The sequence below is a fragment of the Canis aureus genome, chromosome 4 (genome assembly GCF_053574225.1).
Source record: "Canis aureus isolate CA01 chromosome 4, VMU_Caureus_v.1.0, whole genome shotgun sequence".
Lineage (NCBI taxonomy): Eukaryota > Metazoa > Chordata > Mammalia > Carnivora > Canidae > Canis > Canis aureus.
In genome coordinates, this window is record NC_135614.1 from 59,975,212 (window position 1) to 59,992,483 (window position 17,272).

At 50.2% G+C, this 17,272-nt stretch overlaps 1 protein-coding gene across 5 annotated transcripts in view; it reads left to right on the top strand.

Moving 5' to 3' along the window:
- The first annotated feature begins 4,599 nt into the window (after nucleotides 1–4,599).
- TNIP1 (TNFAIP3 interacting protein 1) overlaps nucleotides 4,600–17,272 on the top strand; it is a 49,253-nt gene continuing 36,580 nt past the window's right edge. The window contains exon 1 of one of the 5 annotated variants that reach the window (XM_077895839.1): nucleotides 4,600–4,751. The gene's annotated coding sequence lies outside the window, so the exon portion shown is untranslated. Of the gene's footprint in view, nucleotides 4,752–10,540; nucleotides 10,698–17,272 lie in introns of those variants that run through there. The other 4 variants (XM_077895842.1, XM_077895840.1, XM_077895838.1 and 1 more) reach the window with 4 other exon arrangements.

The following is a 17,272-nucleotide window of genomic DNA, read 5'->3' on the forward strand; positions in this document are numbered from 1 at the left end:
TGTGAGTGTAGACGTTGGGCTGGGGGCCTGGAGCAAAACCAGAAGCGGATACTTGAAGACTAGAGGAAAGGCAGCAGGCAGGAGGTGGTAGAGGAGACCAGTAGTGCTAACTCTGTCAGCAACTCCCCACCTGACATCGGCCCCATGCCTTGCCCTCCCCGGGCCTTAGTTTCCCTTTCTGTACAGCCAAGGGAGTGGTCAAGATAAACTCTAAGCTTTGTTCTAGATCGAATGAGCAAAAAAGCCACTTCCTTTAGCAGCACAGTCTTGCAACATTTGTCCTTGGATCTTCTTCCTTTGACAAGAAGCTTGCAACATACTGCCCTGTATCCATTTCATTTCCTTTCCTTGGAAAGCACAATTTTGCAAAATGCATTCCTGAATCCCATTTTTCAGATCCTGACAGAATTACATGTACATCTCTCCTCATAGAGACTTGATTTGAGGTTTAATTTTTCCTTTCATAGCCACTAGGTATAATGTCTTGTGACCCACAAAAAGTGGGATAGAGCTCTCTTCTCTCCAATTCGAAGATCTGGTGTCCTCTTGGTCTCTGATGCTGGTACTGAAAAGGCACTTTCCCTGGAACAAAAAGCAGGACAGTGAGGTCCTGGGACCACCTGCATCAGAACCAACTGTTAGAAAGGCAGCTTTGAGAGCAGGAGTCATGACTTTGAATCACCTGGGGAGCTTTTAAATGAAAACCCCAGGCCACACACCCCATCCTCGAAGATCCTGATATAATTAGCATGGGGTGGGGCCTGAGCCTCTATTTTAACAAAGTTCCTCAGGTGATTCTAACATGCAGCCAGGATTGAAAATCATTGATCTAAGGCCCCACCCAAGACTAAATAGATCAGATGACTCTGGCAGACGCTAAAATTGATGAACCCCTGACCTATGATATTCTTTATGAAATTATCTTAAAGGGCACTTTTTCTATGCCTACAGGTATTCCCAGGATTGTACGTGGGGAAAGAATTGACCCTTCTTCACAGATGAGGAAGGTGAGGGACAGAGAGGACTGCTCATGTCCCACAGAGTGTTAGTAATAGCACTGGGCCTGGCACCTAGTGGAAGCTTCTAGACTCAAAGCATTTTTGCAAAAGTCATGGATTTGATGCAAGGGTGACCCAAAGAAGTACTAGCACGCTAGGCACCTCCCACTGGTCCATGACAGTGAGTTCTTGGCTGCTTTAATAAGAGCAAATAATTCTCACTTTGGAGTTGCAAGACCCAGTTATTAAGCTTAGGCCCTCAAACTACGAAGTACTAAGATAACTGCTGAGAGCTTACTAAAAATGCTGCCTCTTGGGCCCTACCCCCCAGAAAGTATGATTTCTTAGGTCTGTGGTAGGATCCAGAAATCTGCCCAGAGCCCTGGACTAGGTCCCTATGGCATGAGGAATTCCTCCCCTTGGGGAGCATTCAACAGACTTGGTGATTCGGGAAACCCATGGAGTCATATCCATTCATTTGCTAAGTAAATATTGACTATTATTCGACTGGCCCAGTGCTGTTCCCATAATCTCAGTGAAACCAGAGAGGTCAGGGTGGGAGAGATGGGGTTGGGCAATTAGTTAACAAAGGAGTGGACCTGTGAGAGGTTCCCTGTGCATATCCAAATTTCGCCCATCTTTTGAGGTCCAGCGTGGATCTCATCTCCCCCAGGTGAGATCTGCAGACATGACCTGAGTTTGAGCTCCAGCTGTGTGCTATGTATTAGCTGTTGGCTTAAACCACTGTGAGCCTCAGTATCTTCATTCATAGGACAGTCGTACCAATCTCATAGGATTCTGATGAGGATATGCATGAAACAGTTTAAGGAGCCCTTAGTATCATGCCTAGTACATGTTAATCCTAAATATTAGCTATTAATGTTATTATTTCCTGACCATCTTGGCCTGCCCTGATTTCTCCTTTCTCTGCACTTTCAGACTTCCTTCCAGTGTCAAAATGAAAGGTCCCTTAGTGATCATCTAGTCTGATTCCTTCACATTACAGAAAGGGAAGCTGAGGACCAGAGAGGGGAAGGGACTTGCCCAGGCCACACAGCAGAGCCAGGACTCAAACTCAGCTCCTCTGATACATAGTCCAAGGGCCTCTTCCTCCTCGATGTCCATCCCACGGCCTGAATAAGGAAGGCAATTGCAGGGACTCCATGGCTGGAAGAAGAAGAGGTGAGAGAGAAGGTGGGAGAAGCTAATTGTGCTCAGCTTTTCAGTACAGAGAGCCCAGAGCTGATCTTCCCCCGGGATGTGCAAGACAGCCAACCCAGGGATCCCCAAGCATTCCTAACTGGAGATTCCAATTCATGTGGGTCCAGTGCCTTGAGCCTCCTCAGCCCTTCAAAGTCCTTCCACCGTTTAAGATGTCATGAGCAGGAACCAGTCCAAGCAAGGCTTTGTGAAATCACAGATCTGATGACTACTGTAGCCTGTGCAGCAAAAATATCACATTTAGAGGGAATATTGCAATCTAGGAACGTTAGGGCTGAATTACACACTATACTGATGAGGAATCTGAAACAAAGTTTCCTCAAGGAAGGGACATTCTTCAGTTCCACAGAAGGCTCTGGTTGACCCAGATGGCCTCCTAGGCCACCAGGAGGCTTCCCACAGGGAGCCAGGGACAAAATCTTTCTCCCTGAAATCGAGTCCTGCCACCATCCCCAGTGCCTGTTTCTGCCCCGTTGGGGACATGGCTGAGAGAGGCCCTGCAAGCTGCTGTTAAGAGGGCAGAGACAGAGCACCTGATGCAGTCAGCTGAGATGTATTTTTACTCCCTGCAGAGAAAAGGGTCTCTGTGCAGGGAAGTGTATCATCCTTTGCACCTGATCTAGCTCAAGGACTGGTGCTGCTGGTCCTATGGAACTCTCTGTGTTGATGGACATATCTGCACAGTCTGGTATGGTAGGCACTTGCCACACGTGGCTATTGGACATTTAAGAAGTGGCCAGTGTGACCAAGGGACCAAGTGCAGTGTGGGAAAGAGCACTGGACCAGGAGTCAGGAAGTCCCTTTGTTTACTCACTTGGAAAGGCACTTCCCCTGTCTGGCCTTCACTTCCTCATCTGTTGGGCCAGGAGGTCTCTCTAGCATTCCCCATGGAGTTCCAATCTGAAGGATGCAGAAGCAGCAGAGGATGGGATTCCGTGGACTCTCCCCATCTCTCACCTCCTATCCTCCACCTCCCAACTCCCTGCTCAACTGAGTATGGCCTCTTGTGACCTGGCCTTGCTTGTTTCTCCAGGCCCATCTCTCTTACTTCCCCCTTGCTTCAAACTCCAAGCTCCACTCAGAGTGAACAATTTTCAGTTCCCTGAATGTTTTCTCTCTTTGCATATTCTATTCCCTTTGCCAAGAACACTCTTCCTTGTGCTCTTACTTGGCTGCTTTCAGCTCTCAGCTGAAGTCTCAGGAAGACTTTCCAGATCCCCAGATCCTGACTAGATGCTCCCCTGACCAGGCCCTGGAGCTCCCCATGCTCCTCCTGTCATAACACATCTCTACCACACTTCATTATAATTACCTGTTAGCCTATAGCCCCAAGAGGAATGCTATGCAATAGAATTTTCTGTGATGATGGAAATGTTCTATACATGTAAAGCCTATGGTGATAGCCACACGTGGCCACTGAGCATTTGAAATATGGCTAGCATTACTGAGGAACTGAGTTATTAATTTATTTAATTTTAACTAATTTATTTTTAAATAGCCATGGGTGGCTTATGGCTACCATACTAGACAGGGCAGCCCCAGAGTCTGTGACCTCTGAGTGGACAGGAAGTGGGTCTGACTTGTCCATTCCTGTATCCTCAGTGGTCTATAAAGTTGCCGTTAAGAACAAAGAAATTCCAGAACCTGAAATGATCAAGAAAGGTCAGCTCATCAGCTCACACCAGCTCATCCAGAGCCAGCCCATCCCCTCCCCAAGCACCTTTGCTGTGGGTAATGAACTAAAATCTTATGTTTGTAACGTACTCAATAGTTTTGATGTCTGCAAATCACTCTGTTTTAATTACCACCATAGGACACAGGCCCAACAGGACTCATTATTCCCTTTTTACAGCAGGGGGAATCACTGAAGCTCCAGAGGGGGAAGTGAGGCTCCAGAGAACCAGCTGGTTAGTGTAGAGCTGGGCTGCTTCTTGGTGGGTAGGTCACTAAGGCCCCCACTTGACACCAAATTGAGACCCAGCACAGAGGGAAGGGATGGGCTTTTCCTTCCCTGTGGAGAGTCCACAGACACTAAATGGAAACAGATGGATTAGGAATGGGGGGTGGAGAATGTGGGCTGGGCATCCGGCAGTTTCCTGAGGGCCCTGGGGGCTGGAATCCCCCACCTTTGGCAAAGGAGGAATTAGTGGTCTTTGGGAGAGCCTGGGGGTGGGGCAGGGTGGGCAGACCAGGTTGCTCCTGCCCCTTTCCAGTTCCAGCCACAGAATCATCAGGCTTCCAGCTCCTCCCCAGAACTCCCTCCCCTTCCCCGGAATGCTTGACAAGTGATAGCCAGTCTGGGAAGTGACAGGTGGAACTGACAAGGGCCCTGTGCTCTGCCAGGGGGCAGGATGGGGCCTCAGCTGGGCCTTGTGGGGCTGCCTGGCGGCTGGCTCCTCCATCTCGGGGAATTCCCCTCCTGCCTAAAAGTCAGCCCAGCCCAGCCCTCCTTCCTGCAGAAGCACAGTGAGCGCTGAGCCTTCGCAGGGTGGCAGCCCCCGCTGCACCCACCCTTGTCTTCTCCTGCCCCAGGTAAGTGCCTCAGCCCAATGGCAGGGGGAAGGGGGGGCAGGAAAGAGGTGAGGGCTCACTGCACAAGGGTGCCAGGGCCACCAGATCACCCCCCAGCTCTGCACCAAGAACCACCTTCCTACTTTCCTGCCAGCTGGCCTTGGCTGCTCCCTTGGGCCGGTTCCCTCTCCCCCCACCAGGGCTTGGGCTCTGGGCCTCTCTACCTCCTTGCCTGGCCTCATTCTCCTCTTGCCTCTCTCCCTCCATTTCTTATTTCCTCTTCCTGCCCTCCCCTTCTTGCCCCTTCCTCAGCCAGTGTTTTTCTTTCTAGTCGCTGCTAGTTTTTCCAAAGGGAAAGAAAAGTCTAGTTTTGTCTTATCCTTCCTTGAAGGGAAGGGATTTAGGTTCACCAGTGTGAATGTGGATTTGTGTTGATGTGAGAATGTGCGTCTGTCTATGTTTGTGGGCATGTGTCAGGTCTGTTGAGGCATACATGTGTATGTCCGTGTGAGTACAAGTTTGCAAGCACATCTGTGGGTTTGCCAGTGTGTCTGTGAGTGTCTGGGTCATTATGTGAATGCATGTGTCTGTGTGTGAATGTGAGTTTTTGAGGGTAGGTGTGTGCATGTTTATTGGGCACTTTAGTGGTCTACAGCTAGGTAGGAAGAGACCAGGTGGGAGTCTAGCTCTGCCTCCCTTGGGAACATGATGGAGGGCTGGGACCCTCCTCAGCGCCGGAGCAAATGGATCTAGGGAGGGCTGTCCCCACCTGCTTTCCTCCTAGGGCTGGCTGGACCCTTCTGTGGTTGAAGCTTTGATAGAGGGTCTGAGGCACTGGGAGTGGGTTGCCAGACAGTGGTAAGGTGGCCTCCTTGTTAATCAAAAGCGGTCCTGATTTTCCAGAGCTGGTCAGAGGCCCAGCCCAGGGAAGTCCCTGGCTAGGAGGGGCAAGGAGTAGAGAGACCAAGTCACTGTCACAGCAGCTTCTGGGCCAGAGAAGAATGGAGGGAGAAGTGGAGGGACCCTGGAAGAGGGAGTATGAGAAAGGACACGGGGTGAGGCTGTAGGAGGATTGCTCTCTGGGCCCTGTCAGGGCTTCCCAGGATTAGGAAATGCCTGTTTCCCGTGGGGCTGCCTCCCTCAGGGGCTGGGCTTGGTTGCCCGCTCCCCACTTCCAGGAGGATGACAAGGAGCAAGCTTGGATCCAAACTTAGATCTGGCTGGACAGCCTGATCTAAAGACAGGGAGGCCAGAGGGAGAGGAGGTGGACTAGGGGAAGCCTGGGGCTCCCGGGAACCGTGGGAGGTGCCTGGCCACATATGCTCTGAGGCCGGGAATTTCCCCCAGAGTCACTTGGCTCTTTCCTCTTCACCAGTGGCGTCCTAGAAACCCTAGTGGAGCTGGCAGGCCCAGGGCAGCAGCGGAAACAGCTGGGAGGGAGAAGAGGCAAACAGGAAAGACCCTGGAGAAAAAATCGGGAGAAATGCCTCCTAGGCCTGGTTCTTCTGAGAACACTTTGGGAGGTCTAGGGCAAGTTCCTCCATAGCTCTGGGCCCTGGGCTTTGCTGCCTTTAACTCATTCCAGGCCCTGTGGCACCTCATTCTTCCTCTCCACTCAGCATTGGACTCTGCCCTTCGAGTTACTGGTGAGGAAACAGGCAGAGAGGGAATATAAGATGTAAGGGCAGGGCTGTGGCCTGAACCCAGATCTCTATGACTCCAGAGCCGTACCTTAACCCTTACATGGCATGCATATTCTTAAGGAGGGGCAAATTGTGAGTCTGATATGGTTTAATTTACCTTAAGGTGCCTAATGGACATGAAAACTTCTAGCTCAGAGCTGGCGATCCATCCCTCATGCAGTGATTGGGGAGGTAGAGAGAATTAAAAATGCTTCTGAGGCCAAGGGTGGGAAACAGGGACCATACATAGGTTCTGCTCACTTATTTATTTCTTATCAAAAAATATGATTACCTACTACAATTTCAGTCAACATCATGTGCTTGACATGCATTTCTCATTTAACTATCACTAAAATCTCTCTCTTGTGTGCACACATAATATCGAAAAGCACCTAGAATCCACCATGGGTTTTGTATTCCCCAGATTGCCTCAGGCTATGGAGATGGAAGACTGGATGGAAGGAAGGGACCCAGAGCTGGGATCTCTCTTTTCCTAATTCATTAGCTGCTCACCTTGAGTTTCATTCACCTTTAGCCAAGACCCTAACTCACAAATTCACCTAATAGAGTCAGGCTGAGCTTGTTGGCTTTAGAAGCTCCACTTCCCATCAGTGGGGTGTGTGGAGATAGCAATGCTCTAGGAGCAGGAGCCATGGGCTCTAGCCCTCAATACTAATCACAAACTCACTGTAAGACCTCCTGCAAGTCCCTACCCCTCTCTGGCCCTCGATGGCTTTATTCCTATGAGAGAAGGGCTGGGTCTGATCATTTCTAAACAAGGCTTTAAGGACAAGCATTTTGAGCTCTGTCTCACTGGCTGGCAAGACTGCATAAGCATAAGGCTTAAGAGGGGAAAGAATTTAGGACTTGTTGCTAATATAAGACCTTGGGCAAGTCATCTAATACCTCAAAGCCCCAGTTTCATCTGTGAAATGGGGATGACAGTGTTAATGACCTCAGGGTGGTTGGGAGATACCGTGTTATGTCAAAGTGCTGACCTAGCATACGGCAAATGCTCTGTAAATGTTACCTCTTAATGTTTTTTTGTTTTTTTTTTTTAAGATTTTATTCATTTATTCATGATAGTCACACACAGAGAGAGAGACAGAGAGGCAGAGACACAGGCAGAAGGAGAAGCAGGCTCCATGCACCGGGAGCCCGACATGGGATTCCATCCCGGGTCTCCAGGATCGCGCCCTGGGCCAAAGGCAGGCGCCAAACCGCTGCGCCACCCAGGGATCCTTCTTAATGTTTTTAATATGCTGCCTCCATGCCTTTTTAGGCACTTGATTTAAAGTTCAGTCAGTTACAGGTGAATTTTTGGTATGTTTTCTATTTCCTCCAAATGTGGACGTAGGTCTATCTTTGGAGCATCTTTAGCGGAGGTGGCACCGAGGGAGGGAGTGGCGGAAAGGAGATAGGGAAGTTGCATGGTTTAAAACTAAAACAAAATAAAACAAAACATAGGCCTTTGATTCTCCTCCCAGGTGGGGCTTTATGCAGGTGCTTGTCGTCACTCTGGAAGAGCAAGAAGTTTCCAGCTGCCTGAGTCACTCAGCTCCTGGCTTGGACATCTTCTTCCAGATGCAGGGGTGGCAGGGGGTACCAGGCTAGGTGGCCTATTTCCCACCCTTTCAGGGTCTAGAGGCCTATAGAGGATGTGGATGGTGACATGGAACTTAGGGAGGGGGGCATTCCTGGGTTTACCAGTGAAGTTCTGTCAGGGGCCTGCGATCCATGTGTATACACCACTCTCATTTCTCGAATGCCTACTGTGTGCCAAGCTTTGGGCTTTACTTGCATTATCTCATTTATCCCCATGATCAGGGGTAAGATACAATTTTCTCCATTTTTCAGGGAGGAACTGAGGCTTAGGGAGACCACCCAGGTAGCAAGTGGTTGAGTAGGGGTTAGAACCCAATTAGCTAAATCCATAGCCTGTGTTCATAACGAGCATTGAGTTTCTGTAGGAAAAATCATGACACTGGAAAGACAACATGGTGCAGTGGAAAGAGCACATATGCCTGGAAACCAAGGTCCTGGGTTCCAACCGTGGTGGTATCATTCAATGTGTGTAGCCCTGAAGGAATCGTTTACTTTATTTAGGCCTCAGTTTACCTATATATCAAAGAGGGGAATAAGAACAATGGTCTGTCTCCATGGCTTCTAACATGCCAGGAAGTTCTGAATTCAAACTAAGACTTGAAAGGGGTGGGTGTGGTCATGACTTTGAAGAGCTAAGTTTCCTCATATGTTGTGTTAAGAAAAATTATCCCAAAATAGGGAATCAGGCAAAAAAAAAAAAAAAAAAAAAAAAGACTATGTGAACTTTTCATGTCATACCAGAGCACTGTCCAACAAGACCATCCAGGGGTCATCAGGGATGTTAAGGGGTGAAGCTATTTGCCTAACTTTCGAAGGTCAGACGTCTTACAAAAACAGCTGAAATAGTTGGGAAACAAAATGCAAATAGTTGGAGACGCTACATGTTTTTAAAATATATTTCAGTGTTCAGGAGAAGACTTCGGTTGAGCTTAGGAAGATAGCATTCCAGAGGAGGCAAATTGGGAACTGCTGACAAAGAGCAGAAAGAAAACCGATTTGGGGAGGCCTAATGGGTAAGAGTGATGCCTGGGAGCTGCCTGTGAACCAGCCCCAGTTTCTAATCCTTCCATACTCTCCCCCTTTGGGGACACTCAAAGGTGCTTTGCTTGGTCTTTGCATCCCCCCACCCCTTTAAAATCAGAGTATATGAGTACTTCTTTTCATAATTAAAACGAACCAGAATTAATATTGTTTTGAGAATTTGGTAACACTTTTGAAGTAACTCAAGGAATCCCAGAATTTGAGGACACCTTTGAAGCAACTGAAGTCACAAAGTCTGAGGAGAATCCTGGGGTTAGATTTCTACCTGGGTAGCGGTGAATGTGTGTCTTTTCAGTCACAGTTGATTGTGAGATCTCTCCAAAAATGAGGGCCTGGAGGAATGAGCTCTCAGAATCTATTCTGAGCATGAGGACCTGTCAATGACTAAGGTTTTATCAGCTCTGGGGAAGTGAATCTTTGGCAATAGGTTTTTCATAAAGCTCTATTTACCCCCATTTAAAGAGCTGTCCCTTATCTCCAGTACAGGTCCTTCTACTTTTTGAAATTAAAACTCTCTTTAAAAAAAAAAAATGACGGGCTTAAAAAGAGACCAGAGAAAGTAAACCAAGCTGCTCCTTAAGGGTCTGGGAAATCCCACAACTCTTCGGATGATCTGGCTCACAAATATGCCGACAGGGTGGGAGGCCGCCTCTGGATTTGCCCACTTGCGGGTTTGAATCTTGGTTCCGCCACTTACTGTCCACTAACCTCTCGGGCCTGTTAGATTTATTTACGGTAAACAAGGGGACAAACCCATTTCACTAGGATGGCCCAGTGAAAGACATAATGTAATGCCTGCAAAATGCTTGCAGGGTCTGGGGGGGCAGTAAGTATGCACAAAAAGCTCTTTAGGGAGGGGATCCCTGGGTGGCTCGGCGGCTTAGCGCCTGCCTTTGACCCCAGGATCGAGTCCAGCGTCGGGCTCCCTGCAGGGAGCCTGCTTCTCCCTCTGCCTGTGTCTCTGCCTGCCTCTCTCTCTCTCTCTCTCTCTCTCTGGAGCCTGCTTCTCCCTCTGCCTGTGTCTCTGCCTGCCTCTCTCTCTCTCTCTCTCTCTCTCTCTGCTATCATGAATAAATAAATAAATAAATCTTAAAAAAAAAAAGTTCTTTAGGGATTCCCTGCAGCACGACTTCCTGGGAGCTGTGCGGAGTTGCCCGGGAGTGCCCTGGGCCGGCGCTGCGGCTCAGCTCCCGACGTTCACGTGCCCCAGGGCAAGGCTCCCCGGGCGGCGAGGAAGGGAGGGGGTCTCGGCGGCTCGCTCCGCTCTGCAATTCCGGCCGCGTGGCGGGCTCCGGGCTTCCGCGGGAGCGCGGGGAGAGGGGCGCCCCGGAGGCCGCGGGCCGGGCGGGGCGGGCGGGCGGGGCGGGAGGGGGCTCCGGGCCTCCGGGCTGCGGCTGTTTACCTCGCGGCGCCCCCCCCGCCGCGGCCGGCCCGCCCCGAGGGCGCAGCGCCATTGGCCGGCCGGCCTGTCAATCGCCGGGGACTTTCCCAGGGGCAGGGCGGCCCCGCCCCCGGCACTTCCTCGTCCCCGGCGCGCTCCCCCGCCCCGGCCCCGAGTCCGCCGAGCGCTGGAGGGCCAGGCCGGGACCGGGGCTGGACGCGGAGAGCGGGGCGGCGTGTGCCCGGGCCCCACGCGCAGGTACGCGGGCGGCCGGGGCGGGGCGGGGCGGGCGGCAGGGGCGGGCGGCGGGGCCTGCGCGGGGGACGGCGCTGCTCGGCTCCGCGGCCCCGGCGGCGGCGCGTCCCTGCCCCGCGCGGAGGGAGGGCGGCGGCGCGCCTGCGCACTGCGGCCGGGCCGGGTGCGGGGGGGGGGGGGGGGGGCGGGAGGTGCGGGACCCCTCGGGAGCAGGGGGCGCACGGGGTGAAGGGGAAAATCATAAGGTGTTGGCCGCTTTCCAAGTGCGGATCTAAACTCTGCGTGTGTTAAAGTCTTGCAGTGCTGACATCTTTCTTTAAATGAGTATTATTATCATCCCCACTTTACAGTTGAGGAAACCGAGGCGCTTGGAGATTGGGGGTCACACGGCTAGGGAGTTGCAAAGTCGGGATTCGAACCCTGGCATTTGGCTCTAGAGTTCCAGCTATACGGTTTCTTTTCAACATTTGTGTGCATGTGCGTGCAGGGTAGCTGTGTGTAGTGAACTTCTGGGAGTGATTTGGGGTGTGATGTTTCTATATATGGGTGAATTTTCCACTGTAGGACATTTGTGTGTGTGTGTGATGGTGCATTTGGAAGTGATCCCATTATACCTTCATTAACTGTGTGTATGGAAATGGGCGTGAATTTTGTGTGACCGGGTGAGAGATTTTGTTTTGATTGGGGGTGGTTTGTGGATGTTGCTGAGGAATCAGCAACATCCACCCCACCCCCTTTGCAGAATGACGGTACAGAGAAATCTGTGGATTCCTAATGCATCATTTTAACTTCACAGTATCACCAAAGTAGAATTTAATCAGCACGTATTTTCCAAGCAGTAGGGTATGATAGAGGGGAATTCAGCATCTGTTGAGAGGTCAGAAAAGACGACTCTCATTTTTTTTTTCTTTACTCCTAATCATGGATATTGTATTAGGAGGCTGGAATATTGATTGGTACAAAGGCATAAGAATCTTGTATTAATATCTTTATTTTACAGCAGACAGAACTGAGACAGTGAAAAACCGAGAGCAGTAATGACAGCATACACTTAATGAACACTTACCTGTCCTAGGCACAGTGCTTTACATTCAGTATCTCATTTAATCTTTCAACAACCCTAGGAGATAGTCACTAACAGTAGCCTCAATTCTCAAATGAGGAAATTGAGGCCCACAAAGATTAAGACTTGGCCAAGATCAGTAAGCCTTGAATAGTATAGCCCTGTTCCCTTTCCACTGACCACGATTTCTGTCCCCTCTGTGTCCTGGGAAAATAATGTAATCAGGAACTGGCACTTCATGGAAGCACTTGATCATGTCCCACTGGGAGCTACAGTTGTGAGTGTTCTGTATTCCTTATACTTCTGTGATCCTGTTTTCCCCCACCCAAGGGGGTCCTGTGGGTATGGTGAGGCTCTCATGCTGAAGGGTGGTAGCTGCCCCTATGTCCACAGCAGGTCTTTTGGGGCCCCAGGAAGCTGTGGGGTCTGACTCATACCCTTACCCCTAATGCTGCCTATGAGTTGGGGCCCGGATGTCCTGGGGTGAGTCGGGCCGACCTGATTTGAGCACCTCACAATTGTAGGAGGTTATCTGTCTGTCTCTCTGAATACTACTGGGTAGTTTCTGCTTGCACTGCAGTTTAGCCACGGCAGCCTGCTTTTGTTTTTTTTTTTTTTTTTTTTTTTTCTTTCCAATGTGCCAAGCTTGTTCTTGACTTGAGGCCTTTGTATGTGCTGTTCCTCCCGCCTGGAACACCTTTCCCATTTTTTTTTACATGGCTGGTTCTTCCTGAACTGTTAAGTCTCAGCTCAAATGTCACCTCCTTTGAGGGGCCTTCCCTGACCTTTCTATGCAAAGTGGCCCCTTTTTTCACTTTCTGTCATATTACTATTATGTTTTTATACACTCATCATGCTCTGAAATAATCTTGTTTATTTGCAAATGAGAAAGTATATGTATAGAACTTAGTGCCTAGAATATAATAATGTTTAGTGTTTCCTTGTTTGTTGCCTTTCTCTTTTCCTGGAGTACAAGGGTGAGAGCAGGGACCACTTTGGTGCATGTGCATCCCTGATACAAGATAAGAGTGTTTGAGGTAAAGCTCTCCTGGGTTTGTTCAATGGATGAGTAGAATAGAAGAAACTAGAATAAGGGTGCATTTCACAGATGAGGGGAACTGAGGCCAAGAGATGGGAAGGTACTTATCCTAGGAGGTAGTGGCAATGTCAGGTTGAGAACCAGAACTTGCTCCCCAAGGGTTTTTTTTTCTTTCTCATAGCCAGCAAATTTTTCCTGATTGCCTTTGTGGCCAGTGCTTGCAGAGGAACATGATGCCAGGTACATAGGAACTATGCACCTGGCTCTCTAGGAACTTGTAGTGGAATGGAGAGAAATTGTGCTCTGAATGTGATCTGGAAGGCATTATGTGGGACTCCTGGGTGGCTAAGTGGTTTAGCATCTGCCTTTGGCCCAGGGTGTGATCCTGGAGTCCCAGGATCGAGTCCCACATCAGGCTCCCTGCATGGAGCCTGCTTCTCCCTCTGCCTATGTCTCTGCCTCTCTCTGTGTCTCTCATGAATAAATAAATAAAATCCAAAAAAAAATTAAAATAAATCTTTGATTCATGTGGAGGGCATTATGTGCCTGCAGGTGCCTGGCATAAGTCTCACTGGAGTACAGAACAATTGGGGGCAGCAGGTAGTCGGGGGGCTTCCTGGTAGAGGGGGTGACTCCAAGGCCAGGCTCTAGAAAGATGGTGAGTGCAGAGTGGGGCCTGAGCACCTTCTGGAACTTAGTAGACTGGATAGAGGATTTGAGGTAAGGCTCTGCTGGGTTGGGAGAGCTGACCAGCTGGACCCGGAAAAACCCTAAGGTCTTTTACTGCCGGGCAGAGAAGTTGTGGTTTCTCCCTGTGTGCAGCATCGGGAAGTGATTAGAGCAGTTGGTTGACAAACAAGCACACATGTGAAGCACCTGAGTGGCTTGTCAAACACATATATGACTGTGTCCCCAGAGGGGCTCCATCCAGTGGGTGGTGGCCATGCTGCTTTGTGGCACACTTTGGGAACCTCTGGTGGAGAGCGTGTGCTTCAAAGTTTGGCTCACTTGAGTGGGTGTGGCCCCTCTCCCTCATCTGTAAGGTTCTCTGATGTCGCCACTATCTTCTCCAGTGCTGTGAATTAATGAGACAGCACAGGGCTGCTGCTGGCAACCAGTCAGTGCTAGCTGCTGATCTCATGAGTGATGACAATCCTGAGCATACAAGGGATTTCAGTAGGAGATGGTGGGGACGGTGCCATCTTCCGAGCATTGGGATAACTTGCCTTTAACCCCTCTGCCACCTGTGAACCACGCTGTGTCCTCTCTGGATGGATTGTCCTTTGTTCTGTGTCAGATGTCTTTCCATCCATGTTTGGAAAAGCAGACACTTACAAGTGGTAGGGGTGCACCCCAGCAGATGATCATCCAGTCTCGGCTTGACTCCCATCCCCAGGGTCAGGGAGTGCTCTAGCTTGTAGGCAGCATCTTCCCATGTTATGGATGGTTAGCTTTCATGGGTCCCCCTGGGTGCAGCTTCCTCCTTTCTCACTCCCCTTTTCCCTCATTGCCCACCTGACCACTTGGAGGGAGGGCAGGCGTGGTGCCGCGCAGTAAGAGAGTGTACTGGCAGGAGGCCTAGGTTTGCTTTCCCCTGTGTCACTGTCATCCTATGCAGCCTTGGGCAGGCCTTTTTCCTTTGCTGGCTTTGGTGTCCCAGCTGCAGAATGAAGGGATTGCACTGGCTGGGGTCTTAGAATGTTCCCTCTCAGCTCTAAAAACGCTGTTGCCCAGTAACTCGGCTGCCGTTTCTCTGGCTCCATCCAGTCCTGAGCTCTTCCTACTGGGCCAGGCCTTTCTGTGCCCACCCTCCATCCCCACTTTTTCTTGCTGCTGCAACCCTGCCTGCCCACAGTGCCTGCTTTTCTTTTCCCTGTCCCTCTTGGAAGGGAGGGTAGCTGGGGCCCTCTGGAGAGTTGCCAAAAGGGAGACACAGGGAAAGCGCGAAGAAGCTTCCTTTGTTCTGTGGAGCAGAGCTCCCCAACCTCCAGAGATGGACGTTGGCAGTCACCTTAGCCTGTTAGTTGTGGGAAGTTTTTGATGTTTTTCCCCCATGACTGGCCCAGGACAGTCACTCTTCCAAAAGGAACAGATGACTGGCCTGAGGAGCAGCTGGCTCTTTGTCCCCAGGCAGGGCTGAGCTCTTGTCTCCCCAGGGACCTCACCCTGAAGCTGTTCCCTGTGCCCTTGAATACTTACAGGGTGGACAAACCGGGTGGCCCAGCAGATGTATGGTGTGTGTGTTGCGGGGGGAGGGTGGGGGTGCTGTGGGAGTTGTGTCACCAAGGAGTCATACTCAGAGGTCAGAGCTGGTATTTTTAGGGCGGGTGTGGGGGGTGTCCCATGAGTCAGGGGCCTTTGGTTTGGTCTCCACCCACACTGGAGAGGGCTTGCTCCACTTTCCACTGTCTGGCAGGCCCGTCCTGGGCCTTCATTGTGGCCAGCTTCATCAATGGGCTGAGGAACCCTGGTCCCTCCACATCCCTACTTAGGCCTCTGCATGTGTTCTCCCCTCCCCCTGGCCCAGCCCCTGGGAAGAGCAGGAGTCCAAGGACAGCAACACTGACTTTTAGAAAATATGAAGAAATCTTCCAGACATGGAGGGCAACGTGTGCACACCAGGCCCCTACCCAGCCCGGCTTAAGAAGTCACACATTTTCTGTACACCTGAAATTTCTCCTTGATCATTCCCTTTCCCTTCCATCAGGAAGTAGCAAGTGTTCTGAATTTAACATTTATTCTCTTATAAATGTCTCTAGTTTTGTTATAAACAAATGCATCCTTACATAATAGGTAGTACTCTTTTGTATGTTTAATAATACTCTTTAAATGCTGTCGTACAACTTTGTATTCGACAACTTCTTTGTGCTCAGTGTTATATTTGTGAGATTTGGTCTGGTTTGTATCTGTGGCTATAGTGCATTCATTTTCACAGTTGTATCGTACTCCTTGGTGTGAACTTACCCCCATGTATTTATTTGTTTTCATCTTCATCAGGGAGTCTCCAGCCTTTGCTGCTAGAATAGGAAATCTTTGGCTTTTATTTGAGTGGTGTTACCCCTGCCTGGTTGTCCCCTTAGTAGCCACTATGGCACCTGTTGGGTGGCATTTTAAGGTCAACAGCTCTGTGGCTCCTAGTGGGTCCTCCCAGCGTTTCCATAGGGAAGAACATGGAAAGTGAGGCCAGGTCAGGGTCACGTGGCAAGGAGCAGAGAACCAGGATTTGGATCCAATGAGCCCTCCTTTCACCATATTTAGAGAAGGGGAAATTCTTAAAAGTTGTCCTCTTCCCCCTTAGAGGGGGCAGTTACAGCGTTGGAGAAACCCTTCTTTGGGTAAACCAGCTTTGGGCATATTGGGGACTGGGAGACAGAAAGACAGCCAAAGCCTTCATCCCTTTTGTCTAAGGGTGACCCTAGTACCCTGTGTCCCCACAGCTGATAGTCAGGGTCCTCCTTCTGGGCCAAGTGAGGTCCCAGCTGCTGGGAGGAAAGCCGGCTTCTGGCATGGAGCGTGTATACCTGTGGATCGCAGGAGCTGAGTGGAGGCGTGCATGGGGCAGAAGGAAGGTGGGCTGGGGTTCCTGGGGCTGTCTTCTCGGGGAGCTTTTGGCAGCAGGGAGTACAGGGTGAGACCAGTGATGTGATGATCAGGTGTGGGTTCTGCTGCGTCTCTTGGGAATTGTGTGGCCTCAAGCCAAGCTCTGCACCTGCCTGGGCTCGGCTTCCTCTCCAGCAGAGCAGGTGTGCCCGGTGTGAGGACCCACAGGCAGTGGGCGGGGAGCTCTGTACTTGTTCCCCAGTTGAGGATGGGTATCCAAAGTCTGCTACTTCTCTTCCCATCTTTATCACCTCAAGGCCAGCCCTGGCCTTCCTGAAGCCAGATCCTCTCTTAGGTTGCCAACTCCATCCAGTGACTTTCCTGACTAGAAAACTTGCTTCTGGACTTCTTTTTTTTTTTTTTTTTTTTTTTTTTAAGGTTTTATTTATTTATTCATGAGAGACGCAGAGAGAGGCAGAGACACAGGCAGAGGGAGAAGCAGGCTCCATGTAAGGAGCCCAACTTGGGACTCGATCCCGGGACTCCAGGATCACGCCCCGGGCCGAAGGCAGGCGCCAAACTGCGGAGCCACCCAGAGATCCCCATGGACTTTTCCTTCTTTTTTATGATCAAATCCCTAAGCCTTGTGTGTCCTTATGAAGCAGGTACATAATGCTCTCACCCCTGCCCGTAGCCCTCCAGTCTCATTTGGTGCCCCAACAGTGTGCCTTCTGACCTTGTCAAGACACTTAAATTAAAAAAAAAATATTTTAAAATATCCATTTTTAAAAAGTTACAAAATAACATTCTCATTGGAAGAGCCACTCTCAAGGAATACAAAAGGTATAAAGTAAAAATTGAAAGCTATCTTCTCTCTTCTTCTCCCCTGACCCTGCTCCCACTATATATATTTTTTTCCCCACTATATTTTTAAGT